Source organism: Arachis ipaensis, chromosome B8 (genome assembly GCF_059453495.1).
Source record: "Arachis ipaensis isolate K30076 ecotype BB chromosome B8, ASM5945349v1, whole genome shotgun sequence".
Taxonomy (NCBI): Eukaryota; Viridiplantae; Streptophyta; class Magnoliopsida; order Fabales; family Fabaceae; genus Arachis; species Arachis ipaensis.
This window is the reverse complement of record NC_142443.1, coordinates 34170143-34186681: the sequence shown is the minus strand read 5'-3', so window position 1 is coordinate 34186681 and position 16539 is coordinate 34170143. Positions and strand designations below refer to the sequence as shown.

At 36.7% G+C, this 16539-nt stretch overlaps 1 non-coding gene across 1 annotated transcript; it reads right to left on the bottom strand.

Annotated features, from left to right (window-relative positions):
- Window positions 1-6255: 6255 nt before the first annotated feature.
- On the bottom strand, window positions 6256-6359 carry LOC148547658 (small nucleolar RNA R71). Its single transcript, XR_015898058.1, has one exon. It is a non-coding gene; the product is annotated as a small nucleolar RNA R71 (small nucleolar RNA).
- Between the last annotated feature and the right edge of the window lie 10180 nt (window positions 6360-16539).

Here is a 16539-nt window from a genome sequence, read left to right as displayed (position 1 = left end):
AATTATTTTTCTAATCCTCAATCCTAAAAATCCTCGAAAGACCCCCGATCAATAAATTGCACTCTTTTGTCAACTCGTTGGGAGACAACCTGGGAATTCTACTCCCAGTATTTTCATTCTTAATTTGTGACAACCGCTTTCTAAATTGATACGCGGAATTTTGTCGGTAGAGATCTATACTCACAACGCAATTATTACTGAAAAATCTTTACCATCAACTTTCCGCTCGCATCATATTACTTGGACGACCCAGTACACTTGCTAGTTCAGTTGTACAGAGTGTGGGAATCCGTGCACCAAGTTTTTGGTGCCATTGTCGGGGATTGTTCGAGTTTGAACAAACTAACGAATTATCTTGTTGCTTAGATTAGGTATTATTTTTTATTTTGTTTGAGCCCTTTAATTTCTTTTTCGAAAAAAAAATAAAAAATATTTCAAAAACCTTTTCTTTTCTCTACTAATCTTTATCTTTTATTTGAGTCTTTTGTTCTTGTTCTTGTTAGAGTTCAAACTTTCTTGAGTCTTTTTCCAAAAATTTTCAAAAATAGTGTCTTTTGTTTGAGTCTAGTGTCAAATCTTAAGTTTGGTGTCCATTGTGTGTTCTTTAATTGCTTTGAATTTTTCGAATTTGTTCTTGGTGTTCTTCTTGGTCTTCAAGTTGTTCTTGTTCTTCTTTTTGTTTTGATCTTTAAAATTTTTAAGTTTGGTGTCTTTAGGTGTTTTTCTTTAAAAATTTCAAAAACCAAGTGTCTTTAGTTCTAAAAATTTTATGTTTGGTGTCATTTAGTTGTTTTTCTCTTTCTTCATTAATTAAAAAAAAATAAAAAAAATATCTTTTCTATCTTTTTACTTTAATTTTCGAAAATTGCAACAAAATTTTCAAATTTTAATTTCAAAATCATTATCTTATCTTAATTTCAAATCTTTTCAAAAATCATATCTTTTTCAAATCACTATCTTATCTTTTTATCTTCCTTTAAAATTCAAAAATTTTATCTTATCTTATTCAAATTTTAAAATTCAATTTCAAAATTTAAAATTTAAAATTTAAAATTTTAGTTTCAAAATCAAATCTTTTTCAAAAATCAAATTTCAAAGCTTATCTCTTTCAAATCTTTTTCAAATTCTTATCTTATCTTTTTTTAATTTCAAATTTTGAAATCAAATCTTTTCAATTTCTATCTTATCTTTTAAATTTTAAATCTAAATCTTTTCTAATCTTCTATCTTATCTTATTTTCAAATCTTTCTTAATTAGTTACTTGTTTTCTCTTTCTTCTTTTTCAAAACTTCCTAACTAATTCTTCTCTCTTCTAATTTTCGAAAATATCTTCTCTATTTCTCTCTCTTCTCTATCGAAATTAATTATTTAATTTTCAAATCTTTTTAATTAATTAAGCTTCTATTTTCGACTTTGCTTTAATAAATAAAATAAATTCTTTTTTTTTTACTTCTAATTTTCGAATTCTTCTTCCCTTTTATTCGAATTCTTCTTCTCTTCTCTCTATCTCTATTCTTCTTTCTTCTTCACATCTCACAAGGAGTCCTCTGTTCTTGAACATAGAGCTCCCATTCTTCTTTCTACTTGTTTTCCTTTTCTTGTTTATGAGCAGGAACAGGGATAAAGAACCTCTCTTAAATCCTGATGCTGAACCTGAGAGGACTCTAAGGAGGCGTTTACAACAAGCTAAAGGACAACATTCCGGAAGAAATCTCACAGAGATTTTCAAACAAGAAGCTGAAAACATGGCAGCCAAGCCTAATAATGAAGGAGATGCAAGAAAGGTTCTTGGTGGCTGCACCATACCAACTTTTGATTTCTATGGAAGAAGAATCTCCTACCTGCCATTAGAGCAAACAACTTTGAGCTTATGCCTCAATCAGTCTCTGACGAACGGATTTTCTGCTAGTAAAAAAATTCACAAATAAATTCTCATTGCAAGTATAGTTTCTAAACCAGCAAAGAATCCTTTCGTACAAAAGTTTAGTTGTCACAAGTAACAAAACCCCTAAAAAAAGTAATAACCGAAGTATTTAAACCTCGAGTCGTCTCTCAAGGAATTGCAGGGAGGTATGATTTATTATTGGTTATGAAAAAGTATCTTTTTGAGTTTCTGAAATAGGGAACAAGGAAATAAATTGGCAAGAAAGTAAATTAATAATCATGAAATCCCTTGCAAAGTATAAGAACTGGAAATCCTATCCTAGTTATCCTTATCAATTGTGATGAGAATTATTTATTGCTCCCACTTAGTTAACTCTTACTAAATAAAGGAAAGTCAAGTGGACTAGTCAATGGGATTCCTCAAGTCCTAGCCAACTCCTAAGGAAAGACTAGCTTCAGAGGGATCCAAAATAACCAGCAAATTCCAATTATCAATCAACAAAGGAGTTTCATAACTCAAGTGTCACCAATTACTCAACCAAAGCCAAAAGGGGAGAAATCTAAATTAAATTGAAAGCATCAATAATATAAATTGAAGAAAGCAATCATAAATCTGAAATACTTCAAATTGCATTAAATAAAGAAATCAAATCTAACATGGAGTTCATAAACCAAATTGGGAAAATAAACAAACTAAAGTAATAGAATAAATTAAAGTAGAAAAGAAATTAAATTAAAGGAACATTGAACCTTGAATTGAGAAGAAATAAACCTAAAACTGTGAGAAATCCTAAATCCTAAAACCTAGAGAGAGGCTCTCTCCTCTCTTTCTAGAAAACTACATCTAAAATCTAGAATTGTGAATAATGAATGTTGTGTCCATGAATGAATTGATTCCCCAACTTTATAGCCTCTAATATGTGTTTTCTGGGCCGAAAACTAGGTCAAAAATAGCCCAAAAATCGCCCCCAGCGATTTCTGATTCGTCCAGCACGCGGCACTGTCACGTGTACGCGTGGATTGAATTTTCTCCGGGTAACGCATGCGCGTCGCCTATCTTCGGGGCAGCTATGGCAAATTATATATCATTTCAAAGCCCCGGATGTTAGCTTTCCAACGCAACCAGAACCGCCTCATTTGGACCTCTGTAGCTCAAGTTTTGGTCGATTTAGTACCAGAAGGTCAGGCTAGACAGCTTAGCAATTCCTTCAGTTTCTTGTATTCCTTCCTGATGCCAAGGCATCTTAGGCTAGTTTCACTAGCATTTTTCTGTTAGTTTTAGTTGTTTTATGCATTTTCTTGAGCTTAAAGTAACCAAGAATGGTTAAATGAATAACAAAGCAATGAACCATCCAAACAGCATGATTTTAATGCAAATTCCATGAGTTTTAGTTATATTACTTGAATGCTATGAATGGAAGATTTCTCATGAAATTTTGCAAGACTTTGATGCAATTGTTTGGATGATTTCAGGGAAGAAGAGGCTAAGCAAGGAAGCAACAAAATCAATAAAGGAAGCTTGAATATCACATGTGGAGTTTAAGTTCCAGTTTAAGCCTAAACTGGAGCTTAAACGCCAGAATCAGGAAGGCTAAGAAATGCTGGAATTGAAGTTTAACCTCCAGTTTAACCTTAAACTGGAGGTTAAACGCCAGAATGAAAGTCTCACCAAAGAAGCATTTCCACGTTTAACCTCCAGTTTAACCTTAAACTGGAGGTTAAACGCCAGAAAGGGGAAAAGCACCAGGGAGCCATTTCCACGTTTAAGCTCCAGTTTGACCTTAAACTGGAGCTTAAACGTGTTCGACCAAGTTTCTCCTCCAGGGTTGCTTTCTCCATTTCCACGTTTAAGCTCCAGTTTAACCTTAAACTGGAGCTTAAACGTGTTCGACACCTCCAGGGCTACCTTTCTCAGCTTCCACGTTTAAGTGGCTTTCTCTATTTCCACGTTTAAGCTCCAGTTTAACCTTAAACTGGAGCTTAAACGTGTTCGACCTCCAGGGCTGCCTTTTCTATCTCCACGTTTAAGCTTCAGTTTAACCTTAAACTGAAGCTTAAACGTGTTCGACTATATTGCCCTCCAGGGCTGCCTTCTTCCATTTCCACGTTTAAGCTTCAGTTTAACCTTAAACTGAAGCTTAAACGTGCTTCCACAAAAGGCATCACTGGAAGTGTCTAGCGTTTAAGCTGCAGTTTAAGCTTAAACTGCAACTTAAACGCCACTCTTGGAAAAGGTTTCTGGGCCAAAAATATTGTGGTTTAAGTTAGTATTTGAACACAAACATTAACTTAAACTTACTCTGGTATGAAACCCAATTGAATATCATGGTTTATGGGATTGGGCCTGAAGGATTGATGAGTCTGAAATTTCAATTTATTGAGTCATGTGTCATTATTTGATTATCACTAAGTTGGCTCAATGAATGTTACAGAATTTGGATCAACAGCCTCATCAAGATTATGGATCATAAACCCAAGGCAAAAGGAAAGCAGGGAGAGGCCTCAAAGCCCAAGAAACACAACAGAAGCTCAATATAGAAAGTGTATAAATAGGATAGAATTTAAGTTAGAGATGACTTTTACTTTTTCATTTAGCTAGTTTTCATATCTTTGTAGTTGAATTCAGAGCTATGACTCACTAAACCCCTTTCATTGGGTTAGGGAGCTCTATTGTAATTCAATGAATCAATAATAGTTTATCTTCTTCTTCAATCTTTTCTCTTGAATTTTGTTAGAAAGCTTCTCGATCTAATTCCATTGGGTAGTTGTCTTGGGAAAGAAACTACCCATAATTGGAATCCTTCGGAACCTTGGGAAAGGAATGGAGGATTCATGCTAGAGAAGCTTTCTCACAGTGAATTGGATTGGGGTTTGGATGGATATTGTGACATGTAATCCTACCAAATTGTGGTTCATGAAACTGTGTGGTATAATCAGTGATCGAGCATCATCTCTTCTTATGAACATTTAAACCAAGGGATTGGGAATTTGTTTGTTTTTAGAGAGAATTGGTGAGCCAAGGGATTGGGATCCAATCATATAAGATTGCCAAGAAAAATTCAATGAACGCATTGGTTGAGGAAGAGATAAACATGTTTTGATTCGGAGATCTCAATATCTCCTAACACCCAATGAATTCCCCATTTCTGATTTCCACTTTCTCTTTACATTCTGCAACTCAATTCATGCAATCACCCCCATTCCCTTTTAATTTCAGCAATTTAGTTTCTGCTCTTTAATTCATGCAATTTAAGATTCCGCCATTTCAATTTCTTGTCATTTACTTTTCCCGCCAATTTTACATTCCGCAATTCTCATCTAAATCTTGATTCCGCTCAACTAGAACACACTTCTAATCTGAATTGCTCACTCAACCAATCCTTGTGGGATTCGACCTCACTCTATTGTGAGTTTTTACTTGACGATGACCGGTGCACTTGCCGGAAGGAATTTTGCCGATCGTGCAATTTCCTAAATCGTAGCATAACAAGTTTATGCGCATCAAGTTTATGGCGCTGTTGCCGGGGATTGGTTTTCGATTGACAATTCTCCAATTGGAAGTTAACTAGATTGAGCATTTTTTTGTTTTGATTAATTCAGTACAAGTTACTTGTTGAATTTTAATTTCTGCACTCTGTTACATGCTTTCTTTCTTTATGCCTTTAAATTCAAGCAACTAACTCACTGACTCACTAACTGTTTGAATTAATTCCTCAATTGCTCTAACCATACTCTTCCATTAACCAAGAGTATTTCACTTGTTTGTTGCCTGTGCTGTGTTCTTGTATGACAGGTAGGAGAGGAGAGACATCAACTCCTCCATATACCGAACCAGAGAGGACCCTTCATAGACTTAGAAGGGAAGCAAGAGGGAAGAGAGTACTGGGAGAAGAAGAATCTGAAGGAGAATCTGAGGACAATTTTGAGGAAGCTCTAGATCTCAACATGGATAGAGAAGTTCACAACCATGAGAGAGCTGATGGAAACAATGTCATTCCTGAGAGGAGGGTTCTTAGTTCATACATAAACCCAACCTCTGGGAATTGTGGTAGCAGCATTCAGAAACCACCCATTCAGGCCAACAATTTTGAACTCAAACCACAGCTAATATCACTTGTGGAGAATCATTGTTCATTTGGTGGGAGTGCTAATGAAGATCCCAACCAACATCTCACAAAATTCCTGAGAATTTGTGACACTGTGAAGTCCAATGGAGTCCAGGAAGATGCCTATAAACTGCTTTTGTTCCCATTTTCAATTAGGGACAAAGCAGCTAAGTGGCTGGAATCATTCCCAAGGGGGAGTCTAACAACATGGGATGAGGTGGAAAGCAAGTTTCTGGCACGTTTCTACCCCCCACAAAAGGTCAATAGGCTTCGATCTGAGGTTCAGACTTTTAGACAACAAGATGGTGAAACTCTCTACGAGGCATGGGAGAGATTCAAGGATTTGACAAGGAAATGCCCACCAGACATGTTCCATGATTGGGTGCAATTGCATATTTTCTATGATGGACTCTCTTATGAATCAAGGAAGGCTGTAGACCATTCATCAGGAGGTTCATTGAACAGGAAAAAGACTGTGGAAGAAGCCATTGAAGTGATTGAGACAGTGGCTGAGAATGAGTACTACTATGCATCAGAAAGGCACAACACTAAGGGAGTCATGGAGCTGAACCATGTTGATACAATTCTAGCCCAAAACAAGGTGTTTGCCAAGCAACTAGCAGAGCTTACCAAGCAATTAGAAACAAAGCAAGTGGCTGCAATACACACACAAGATCAAGAGGAAGTAAGCATTGAAGGAGGTGATTGGGAAGAGGCCAACTATGTGGGAAACCAACAAAGGCAATCATATGATCCACATTCCAACACTTACAACCCAGGATGGAAAAACCACCCAAACTTTGGGTGGGGGAACCAACAAACCCAACCACAAAACCACAAACCTTACAACCACAACCAACATAACAATTCCACATACCAAAATTCCAACCAAAGATCATACCAAGCCACACAAAACACTTACTCACAACCATCATATCAAGGCCAAAATAATCAACCTACCCAACCTAATCCGAACCAACAATTTCAAGATCAATTAAACCGGATAGAAGGAATGCTGGCACACATGGGTCAGGACATAATTGAGTTGAAAAGCTTCAGGGATGATGTGAGAGCTACCTTATGAAACCATGGTGAAAAACTCAAGAGGATGGAGTCTCAAGTAGGAGAGCTATCTCAACAGGCCCCCAAATCAACTGCAGTGTTCCCTAGTGACACAGAAAAGAATCCTAAAGGGGAACAAAAGAGAGTGAGATGGGAAGAATGCAAGGCCATCACCATATTGAAGGAAGTCTCAGAAGAAGAAGGAATCAGACCCTCAGAGCAGGAGCCAGAAATCTTGAAGGAAGGTGTGGAAGAAGCTAAGCAGGAAAGTGAAACTGAGCAAGCCAAGGAACTGCAAAAAAGCATGCTGGAAATATACCAACCAAAAGCACCATTTCCTCAGAGGTTAGGAGGAGGTGAAAAAGGGAAAACCTATTCAAGGTTTTTAGAGACATTTAAGTCTCTCCATATCAATATTCCCTTTCTTGAGATTCTCCAGCAGATGCCTACATATATCAAGTATTTAAAGGAATTGCTGAGCAAGAAAAGAGTTTTGAAGGGAGGACAAACTGTAATAATGAACAAAGAATGCAGTGCCCTCATCAAAAAGGATATAATCTCTAAGAAAACAGACCCAGGAAGTTTTCATATTCCTTGCATCATAGGAGAAACAAAAATTGACAGAGGATTCTGTGATCTAGGAGCTAGCATAAATGTGATGCCTCTAACTCTTATGAAGAGGCTACAACTGAATGAGGTGAGATCCACTGATGTAATCATACAACTGGCTGATAAAACTCAGAAGCAAGCTGAAGGGGTAGTTGAGAATGTGCTGGTGAAAGTGGGAGATTATTACTTCCCCACAGACTTTGTCATTTTGGACATGGAGGAAAGCTACCTACACCCTATCATTCTGGGAAGACCATTTCTAGCCACTACTAGAGCGCTCATAGATGTAGAACAAGGAGAGCTAATTCTGAGAATACATGATGAACAGCTCATTTTCAAAGTTTTCAAACCTGCATCTGAGCCTGAACCAGAACCTGAAAAGCCTAAGGATGATAGTAGCCATCTGTGTTTGGAGGAAAGTAATCCAGAAGCTGAAACTCTAAAACAGTCTTTAGAAGGCAAACAGGAGTTGCAAGAGTTAAAGCCACAAGAATCAATGGAAACAGATCAGAAGGATCCTCCCGGCATAAGGGTCAATGAAGAAAGCTTCAAGAGAAAGGGAAGAATTGTAAAGAAATTGCCAAGAGGGTGGAGAAACAAGAAAATTCCCACTGAAGGTTTTTCTCCGGGAGATAAAGTGATGTCAAGTCATTATCTGCCAATCCCACCTGACCTCAAAACCATTCCTTCCCAGCTCCCTCAAGTGTTCACAATCAAGAAAGTTCTTTCTATGGAACATTTAGAGGTCATGAAGGAATCAAGTGGGGACGTTTGCATAGTGAGAGGAGAAGACGTCAAGCACTACAATCCACCCTAACAAGGGACAACCGTCAAGCTAATGACGTTAAAGAAGCGCTTGTTGGGAGGCAACCCAACCTGAGGTAATACCCTTTTGCTGTTTCTTTATTTGTTTCAATAAAAAGGGTGAAGTAGTTTCTGTGCATTGCAAAGAATTAAGTTTGGTGTTTCACACCAAACAATGAATTCATGGATCAATAATTCAAAGGGGAATGTGTGACTCTAAGTTTGGTGTTCCACCATAAAGATCAACTGAACACAACAACCTTTGAATTATATGAAAGGAACAATCATTCTAAGCAGTCACAGAAATGCTTAAAACCCTTAGCAGCAACTTCATTCCAAAGAGAACTCAAGGATTCAAAGAACAGAGAAGTAAGTGGGAGACTAAGTTTGGTGTTCACACACCAACTTAAGACTCAGATACTTACCCACACATAGTTGAGCTAACCACTCAAGTGCTTGAAGAGCAAGCAACTTCATCACTCTTTGCAGGAAAGGAAACAAGGATCTTAAAACATGAAGCAACAATTAGGAGAAGAAGGAGAAATCAAAGTGTTTCCTGGCAACAAAGAGAAAACAAGGAATTTCACAAGGTGGTATTGTTCCTTGATAATTCTTTAAAAAAAAAAGGCAAACAAAAGCATGCTTGTTCTGGTTTAAACTGTAAATGTTGAATCTTTCTGGAATGTGAAGTTTTTAGTATATTTGTCTGTTTATTGCTTTGAATAAAGTGAATGCCTAGATGTTTGGATATAACTTCACCTTCTTAAACAAGTGCTTGCCATGCTTGTTCTGTTTCCAAAAAATAAAAGAAAAGTTGAACAAAAGTGACTTGGCTCAATTAGTGACAAATCAAGTAGAATTAAGTGGTGGTATGCATGCCTGATTGTTTAAGTCAGATCACTGGAAATAGAGTGTAGAATTATCATTTTTTGTGTAGAAATTGAAAACTGTCTATGGATCTTGATGAATAAATGTCTTTGGCCATGAAAAAGAAAGAAAAAGAAGAAGAAAAAGCCACTGAAAAAGGGCAACCAAAAAGCAAAAAAATTGAGAAAATAAGCTAGGCACCAATGGTTTGAACTTCTGAGACAAATGCCTGTGGTGTTTATGTATTAAGGATATGCTTGGATGAATAGGTTCTGAGGAGTGTTTCAACACTTGGTAACTTGGGTTAACTAACCCGGGATTATCAACCAAAAGTCCATTATCAAGAGCAACCTAAATACAAAACATTTAGTCACACAAAGAGGTGCTGGGCACCAATGTCTCAAGAAGAAATGTGAACTAAAATGCCTAAAGTGGATATGTGTAGTGCACTGATAAGAAAAAGAAAATGCCAAAGGCTTGTGCAACACATGACACTAAGCAAACAAGGAGCAAAGGAGCTCTAAGAAAAAGAAAAGAAAAACAAAGAAGAGAAAAGTGCCAAGGACATAAGAATAACAAGAGGCCATAGCAGTGTTTGATGGATGCAATGAAAAAGTGATAATCTTACCTGATAAGAATGAAAAAGTGATGCTGCAACTTTCTGCATAAAACCCTTCTGATGAACTTCAAATGCTTGCTAATATAGCCAATGTAATTGCTTTCTGTTTCATACTTTCTTCTCAAATAACTCAGGACTTGCTTAGGGACAAGCAAGTATTAAGTTTGGTGTTGTGATGCCAAGGCATCTTAGGCTAGTTTCACTAGCATTTTTCTGTTAGTTTTAGTTGTTTTATGCATTTTCTTGAGCTTAAAGTAACCAAGAATGGTTAAAAGAATAACAAAGCAATGAACCATCCAAACAGTATGATTTTAATGCAAATTCCATGAGTTTTAGTTATATTACTTGAATGCTATGAATGGAAGATTTCTCATGAAATTTTGCAAGACTTTGATGCAATTGTTTGGATGATTTCAGGGAAGAAGAGGCTAAGCAAGGAAGCAACAAAATCAATAAAGGAAGCTTGAATATCACATGTGGAGTTTAAGTTCCAGTTTAAGCCTAAACTGGAGCTTAAACGCCAGAATCAGGAAGGCTAAGAAATGCTGGAATTGAAGTTTAACCTCCAGTTTAACCTTAAACTGGAGGTTAAACGCCAGAATGAAAGTCTCACCAAAGAAGCATTTCCACGTTTAACCTCCAGTTTAACCTTAAACTGGAGGTTAAACGCCAGAAAGGGGAAAAGCACCAGGGAGCCATTTCCACGTTTAAGCTCCAGTTTGACCTTAAACTGGAGCTTAAACGTGTTCGACCAAGTTTCTCCTCCAGGGTTGCTTTCTCCATTTCCACGTTTAAGCTCCAGTTTAACCTTAAACTGGAGCTTAAACGTGTTCGACACCTCCAGGGCTACCTTTCTCAGCTTCCACGTTTAAGTGGCTTTCTCTATTTCCACGTTTAAGCTCCAGTTTAACCTTAAACTGGAGCTTAAACGTGTTCGACCTCCAGGGCTGCCTTTTCTATCTCCACGTTTAAGCTTCAGTTTAACCTTAAACTGAAGCTTAAACGTGTTCGACTATATTGCCCTCCAGGGCTGCCTTCTTCCATTTCCACGTTTAAGCTTCAGTTTAACCTTAAACTGAAGCTTAAACGTGCTTCCACAAAAGGCATCACTGGAAGTGTCTAGCGTTTAAGCTGCAGTTTAAGCTTAAACTGCAACTTAAACGCCACTCTTGGAAAAGGTTTCTGGGCCAAAAATATTGTGGTTTAAGTTAGTATTTGAACACAAACATTAACTTAAACTTACTCTGGTATGAAACCCAATTGAATATCATGGTTTATGGGATTGGGCCTGAAGGATTGATGAGTCTGAAATTTCAATTTATTGAGTCATGTGTCATTATTTGATTATCACTAAGTTGGCTCAATGAATGTTACAGAATTTGGATCAACAGCCTCATCAAGATTATGGATCATAAACCCAAGGCAAAAGGAAAGCAGGGAGAGGCCTCAAAGCCCAAGAAACACAACAGAAGCTCAATATAGAAAGTGTATAAATAGGATAGAATTTAAGTTAGAGATGACTTTTACTTTTTCATTTAGCTAGTTTTCATATCTTTGTAGTTGAATTCAGAGCTATGACTCACTAAACCCCTTTCATTGGGTTAGGGAGCTCTATTGTAATTCAATGAATCAATAATAGTTTATCTTCTTCTTCAATCTTTTCTCTTGAATTTTGTTAGAAAGCTTCTCGATCTAATTCCATTGGGTAGTTGTCTTGGGAAAGAAACTACCCATAATTGGAATCCTTCGGAACCTTGGGAAAGGAATGGAGGATTCATGCTAGAGAAGCTTTCTCACAGTGAATTGGATTGGGGTTTGGATGGATATTGTGACATGTAATCCTACCAAATTGTGGTTCATGAAACTGTGTGGTATAATCAGTGATCGAGCATCATCTCTTCTTATGAACATTTAAACCAAGGGATTGGGAATTTGTTTGTTTTTAGAGAGAATTGGTGAGCCAAGGGATTGGGATCTAATCATATAAGATTGCCAAGCAAAATTCAATGAACGCATTGGTTGAGGAAGAGATAAACATGTTTTGATTCGGAGATCTCAATATCTTCTAACACCCAATGAATTCCCCATTTCTGATTTCCACTTTCTCTTTACATTCTGCAACTCAATTCATGCAATCACCCCCATTCCCTTTTAATTTCAGCAATTTAGTTTCTGCTCTTTAATTCATGCAATTTAAGATTCCGCCATTTCAATTTCTTGTCATTTACTTTTCCCGCCAATTTTACATTCCGCAATTCTCATCTAAATCTTGATTCCGCTCAACTAGAACACACTTCTAATCTGAATTGCTCACTCAACCAATCCTTGTGGGATTCGACCTCACTCTATTGTGAGTTTTTACTTGACGATGACCGGTGCACTTGCCGGAAGGAATTTTGCCGATCGTGCAATTTCCTAAATCGTAGCATAACAAGTTTATGCGCATCACTTCCACTTTTGCATACTTCCTTTCCATCCTCTAAGTTATTCCTGCCCTATAAACTCTGAAATCACTTAACACACATATCAAGGCATCGAATGGTAATAAGAGAGGATTAAAATTAGTAAATTTAAGACCAAAGAAGCATGTTTTCAATCAAAGCACAAAATCAGGAAGGAAAATGTAAAACATGCGCGTTGTATGAATAAGTGTGAGTTTAGTGGATAAAATCCACTCAATTAAGTACAAAATGTACCACGAAATAGTGGTGCATCAAATCTCCCCACACTTAAACATTAGCATGTCTTCATGCTAAGCTCAAGAGAAGCTACAAGAGTGAAGAGGAATGGTAGAATGTATGAAATGCAACCTATCTGTATGAATGCAACTACATGCAAATGTTTCTACCTACTTGGTGAAAAGTAAATAAATCTTTCAAGAACAAATATGAACTGGATTTCACTAATTCAAATCATAAAAATGAAGTACAAATAGACTTGCAAGAAGAAGATAGCTCATGAAAGCCGGGAACAAGGAATCGAGCATCGAACCCTCACTGGAAGTGTATACACTCTAATCGCTCAGGTGTTTGAGGTTCAATTCTCTCAATTCTCTACTAATCTTGCTTTCTATGTCTTGCTCTTTGATGAGTGGATAATTTATACGCTTTTTGGCATTGTTTTTAGTATGTCTTTAGTATGTTTTAGTTACTTTTTATTATATTTTTATTAGTTTTTAAATAAAAATCACATTTCTAGACTTTACTATGAGTTTGTGTGTTTTTCTGTGATTTCAGGTATTTTCTGGCTGAAATTGAGGGACATGAGCAAAAATCTGATTCAGAGGCTGAAAAAGGACTGCAAATGCTGTTGGATTCTGACCTCCCTGCATTCAAAGTGGAATTTCTAGAGCTACAAAAGCCCAATTGGCGCACTCTCAATGGCATTGAAAAGTAGACATCCTGGGCTTTCCAACAATATATAATAGTCCATACTTTGCCCAAGCTTTGATGGCCCAAATCGGCGTTCTAAGTCAGCATAAAAATTCCAGCGTCAAAACGCCAGAACTGGCATAAAAGCTGGAGTTAAACGCCCAAACTGACACCAAAGCTGGTGTTTAACTCCAAGAAAAGTCTCTACATGTGAAAGCTTCAATGCTCAGCCCAAGCACACACCAAGTGAGCCCGGAAGAGGATTTCTGCATCATTTACCCATTTCTGTAAACCCTAGGTTACTAGTTCTCTATAAATAGGACCTTTTGCTATTGTATTTTGAATCTTTTAATCATCTTGGAATCATGTTTTGATGATTGAACCCTCTTTGGGAGGCTGGCCATTCGGCCATGCCTAAACCTTTTGTTCTTATGTATTTTCAACGGTGGAGTTTCTACACACCATAGATTAAGGTGTGGAGCTCTGCTGTTCTTCGTGAATTAATGCAGTTACTACCGTTCTTCTATTCAATTCATGCCTACTTCTTCTTTAAGATATTCACTCGTTCTTCAACCTGAAGAAGGTGATGATCCATGACACTCATCATCATTCTCACCTATGAACGCGTGCCTGACAACCACTTCCGTTCTACTTGCAATAGCTTGAGTGCTTATCTCTTAGCCTTCTGGTTCGTGACGCATGGTTGCCTCGCCTGACAACCGAGCCTTCCATTCCATGAGATCAGAGTCTTCGTGGTATAGGTGAGAATCAATTGGCAGCATTCTTGAGATTCGGAAAGTCTAAACCTTGTCTGTGGTATTCCGAGTAGGATCTGGGATGGGATGACTGTGACGAGCTTCAAACTCGCGAGTGTTGGGCGTGTGACAAACGCAAAAGGATCAATGGATCCTATTCCAACATGATCGAGAACCAACAGCTGATTAGCCGTACGGTGACAGCGCATTTGGAACATTTTCACTGAGAGGACGGGAGGTAGCCATTGACAACAGTGAAACCCAACATAAGCTTGCCATGGAAGGGAGTATGAATGATTGGATGAAGACAATAGGAAAGCAGAGGTTCAGGAGGAACGAAGCATCTTCATACGCTTATCTGAAATTCCTACCAATGAATTACATAAGTATCTCTATCTTTATTTTATGTTTTATTTATCTTTCAATTATCAATTCTCCATAACCATTTGAATCTGCCTGACTGAGATTTACAAGATGACCATAGCTTACTTCAAGCCGACAATCTCCGTGGGATCGACCCTTACTCACGTAAGGTTTATTACTTGGATGACCCAGTGCACTTGTTGGTTAGTTGTGCGGAGTTGTGACAAAGAGTTGAGATTACAATTGTGCGTACCAAGCTGTTGGCGCCATTGATGATCACAATTTCGTGCACCAAGTTTTTGGCGCCGTTGCCAGGGATTGTTCGAGTTTGGACAATTGACGGTTCGTCTTCTTGCTTAGATTAGGTAATTTTATTTTATGTTTAAGCTTTTACTTTTTATTTTCGAAAAAAATTTTCAAAAATACAAAAAAATATATTTTATTTGTACTTTAGAATTTTTAAGAATGAATTCTAGAGTTTCATGATGATCTGCTGAAGTCTGGCTGGCTGTGAAGCCATGTTTAAAGCTTGTTGATTTCTATCAATCTTGTTGTTGAACGTAATGATCTGCTAAAGCTTGGCTGGCCATTGGCCATGTCTAGTGTTTTGGACCGAAGCTTTCACTGAAAGCTTGGCTGGCTAGTAAGCCATGTCTAATTCCTGGACCGGAGTTTTAGACTAACATTGCATGATTCCTGGAATTCTCATTAGAAATTTTGAATTCCTTATTTTCTCTTTTTTTCAAATAATTTTTGAAAAATTACAAAAAAATTAATAAAATCTTAAAATAAAAAATATTTTATGTTTCTTGTTTGAGTCTAGTGTCAATTCTTAAGTTTGGTGTCAATTGCATGTCTTTATTTTTCTTGCATTTTTCGAATATATGCATTATGTTCTTCATCGATCTTCAAGTTGTTCTTGATGATTTCCTTGCTCTGATCTTTAAATTCTCTTGTTTTGTGTCTTTTGTTGTTTCTCATATGCATTCTCAATTTGTTAGTATCTCTAGTATAAAAATTTCTAAGTTTGGTGTCTTGCATGCATTGTTGTTTTGATCTTGATTTTCCATGTTTAGTTTCATTCTGTTATTTTTCTCATCATTAAAAATTCAAAAAAATTTTCAAAACTATGTCTTTTCAAGTCAATAATACAGAGAATTGAATATTCAGAACATTCAGCAGAGGAATCAAATAGAAAAAGCTGGGCGTTCAAAACGCCCAGTGAGGAAGGAAAATTGGCGTTTAAACGCCAGCCAAGGTACCTGGCTGGGCGATAAACGCCCAAAAGGGTAGTATTTTGGGCGTTAAACGCTAGAATGGATACCATTCTGGGCGTTTAACGCCAGGATGGCACAAGAGGTACGATTTTGTTTTTAATTCTAATTTTTTTTCAAATCTTCATAATTTTTCAAAATCAAATCTTCTTCAAATCATATCTTTTCAAAATCAATTTCTTTCCATTTTTTATTATTTTTTACTTTTTTCAAAAATCCTTGCTCCAATTAATGATTTAATTCAAAATTTTCAAGTTGTTACTTGCCTATTAAGAAAGGATCAAATTTTAAATTTTAGAAGCATATCTTTTAATTTCTTGTTAGTCAAGTAATCAACTTTAATTTTAAAAATTTCTTTTTTATTTGATTTTCAATCATACCTTCTCAATCATATCTTTTCAATCACATCTTTTTCAAAATTAATTTTCAATCATATCTTTTTTATTGCCAATTTCAAAATCTTTTTCAAAATCACTTAACTACTTTCTCAATCTTAATTTTCGAAAATCATCAACCAATTTTTCAAAATTTCTTTTAATTAATTCAAAGTTTTTTCGAAAATTCTTCTCCTCTTTTTCACATCCTTCTATTTAAGGGACTAACACTCCTACTCAATGTGCAATTCGAACTCTATCCCTCTTGATAATTTCAAATTCTCTTCTATCTACCTTCTCCTTCTATTCTCCTTTTCCTCTGACACCTCAAGGAATCTCTATACTATAACATAGAGGATTTCATACCTTCTTCTTCCCTCTCTTTCATATGAGCAGGAGTAAGGACAAAGACATTCTTGTTGAGGCTAATCCTGAACCTGAAAGGACCTTG